The sequence below is a fragment of the Hirundo rustica genome, chromosome 4 (genome assembly GCF_015227805.2).
Source record: "Hirundo rustica isolate bHirRus1 chromosome 4, bHirRus1.pri.v3, whole genome shotgun sequence".
Lineage (NCBI taxonomy): Eukaryota > Metazoa > Chordata > Aves > Passeriformes > Hirundinidae > Hirundo > Hirundo rustica.
This window is the reverse complement of record NC_053453.1, coordinates 61,593,933-61,596,834: the sequence shown is the minus strand read 5'-3', so window position 1 is coordinate 61,596,834 and position 2,902 is coordinate 61,593,933.

The window sequence follows — 2,902 nt, the reverse complement described above, 5'->3', positions numbered from 1 at the left end:
CTATGGTTCAAGACTCTTTAAGGGTCTGTGGACAAGTTTTAAGGAGTCTATAAAGGTCACAAGAAAAAATAATTGGTTGTCAGCAAGCTGGTATTTACTGTACTGCTATTCTCATCCCCAGCAACAATATTTAGAGTATCTGCAAATAAAAGACTGGGAAACAGTTATTTTACTCCATCAGAGCTTGGGAAAGGTCAGATCCAGACCTCTCCAAAGGGTCAAAGCTATATAACACCAGTTAATACCATTTACTGTAGAAGCTGAACTGATTTTCGTCTAGACATAAGTTTCCTGTTTCTGCCAATCTTCTGCATGAATATTAAAGTTTGAAGAATGACCACAAGCAGACCACCTAAACCTACAAGCTCACTGTTTCCCATTTTTAACCATGCCAGGATTTTCTCTTTTGATCCCACGACTGGATGTTTCCCTCTAAATCCTTCTGACCTAATCAAAGAGACTCACCATTACCACTGTGCTTGTTTAATCCCTCCAAAGAAATCAGTGTCCTAGAACAAAACCTACCATAACAGAAAATGCAGTGACTTTTATGAAGGACATTTTTTGTATTCATCAGGCATTCATTAATTCCATTCCTTGTTACACAATTAATTTTTCTCCTACAGAAGATAAATTTACCAGACTGCAGTACTTTAGATACACTTGTGGAAACTATTTTAAAGAAAACCACCACCTTTGTTACTCTGCAGGCTTCAGGAAACAATGGAGGATTAGGTGAATGAAGTACTTCATGTAATTCCACTATTTCCTTTGAAAGTGAAGAGTGAATATCATTCAGTTCTGATGATCTGTCAGCATTCAATCTGTCTGCAACACAGTTTCTGCCACAGTTATTTAATAGAAGAGATGCTACTCTGTCTTTGATTTCATTTCTTCTAATTCAATGACTCTCCAAATTGTATTCTCTACTGGGATCGCTAATTCACTTCTAGGAAAATCATTTTAACAGACCAATTACGACAGCAAATACAAATGCTGCACTCAAAATGAATACATTTATACTCCTCTCTGCTGCTCCTTCTTCCTGACATTTCTTTTATACCTGTATTGCCACAAATGCAGTTTAATACTCCTTGGGCCCTTATGGCAGATGCAGCTCAATTGGTCAGCCTTGCACAGCTTATGCCTTCATAATTCACCCTCTACAAACCTTCTCCCAAACTCACCCTAAGCCTGATTGGTTAAAAAACCCTCTCTATCTTATCTGCACTAAGTCAGACTGAAGAGGGTGTCACAGAATTTGACACCATGCAAGGGACTGAGAAAATGTAGGAGGACAGATTCCTGGGACTCACAGACACAGCCCTGGAGTGGCCTCACCTTTTGCTGGGACTCCCTAAATCCCAGATTTGAGAAGGAAGCCATGAAATGAGTATTTACAAGAGTGGAGGTCATGGCTGTGCTTGCAACCTGACCAGAAATGCTCTTATCTCCATCACCCATTTACAGTTCTGATGAGTGACCCTCTGCAGCAGCCTGAGGCAGGTGAGATGAGCACTCCTCCCTTCAGAGCATTGCTGCCTGCTAGATTAAAAGGACATTTTCATAGGAAAAAAAATGATAAAAGCATTTTGAGTTTTACTTAATAAACACAAAAGAGTGAGAGGTGGTGGTGATAGGAAGATAAAGGGGTTTGCATCACTGTAACCCAAATCTGACTAATTTTTGGGGGGGTGAAAAGATGATGTGATATTGCCTGGACATGATATGTCCAGCTGTCAAATGTTTTGGCAGTGATGAGCAATCTCAATTCTACAAACGTAGCTGCAGGTTTGGAGCGCTGCTGATGCAGGAGCGCAGTGACGGGGTCTGTACTGATGGGATCCAAAACACAGCTCCTCGGTGGCATTTGTGCCACTCACTTTAACACAGTGTGGTTTGGGACAGCAACTTCCCTCCAGAAGGGGTGTCAAGAATCATCTGGGCTGGATGAAGAAGAGAAAGAGATGAAGTAAAGTAAGCGAGCGTGAGAGAACAAAAAAACTTTGTAAAACAAACAAAAGATATGGATTAATTCAAATGTGCAAATGTGTCCAGGGCTCAAATTTAGAGGCAGTGAAGGCTTAGGGTAAGTGACAGTGAGCAGACAAGCACATGTACTCACCAGTGACAACAGTGGCAGGGGAGAAGAAAAACGAAAACAAATCTGTGTGGGAACCATTGCCCTTCAACAAGACACAGACTCCTGCATCCAGTGGGGAAACAAGGCTTTTTCCTTGGCTGTTGTCTCCTTGCCCTCTTCCAGTGTGACTGTGAGGCAGATACATGGATAAATGCCATGTACATGGGCTTACCTTTGTGACTCCTGAGTCCAGAAACAAGCAAAAGCTGAGTGAGGAGTAATTTGGAGATTTCCACTGAGCATTCCCACATGCAGTGCCCACAATGGAGCAGGACAGCTGTTGGAAGGTGGGAACACTCCGGGGAGCGCCCAAGTTGGCTCTGTTTTGTCTTGGCATCCAACCAGGTACGTAATCTAGGAGATGGAAAAGCACCTCCAAAAACACCTTTCCTTGAGCAAGGGCTGGGATGGAGTCAGACACATCCCTCACCAGCACTACACTGACCTCCAGGCGGGAGATCGCGATGGCAGAGCTGTCACAGCACAGAGGAACCACCCCTGCAGGACCAGCAGGGGGACATGACAAATTATCTTCACCTCTTGCCTTGCCCTGTGGCAGGAGTTCAGCGCAGCACCGCAGCATCCACCTCTGAGGAAGGGAAGGTGAAATTCTGCAAGGGAATGTGGGCTGTCCTAAAAAAGCTGCAGAGCTGTATTAACTCCAGATCAAACATTTCATATGAACACAGCAAAGTCCAAGAGGGCAACCAGCCATTTTGACATTAAAAACCCAGACACAACCCTTTAAAAAATACCGAT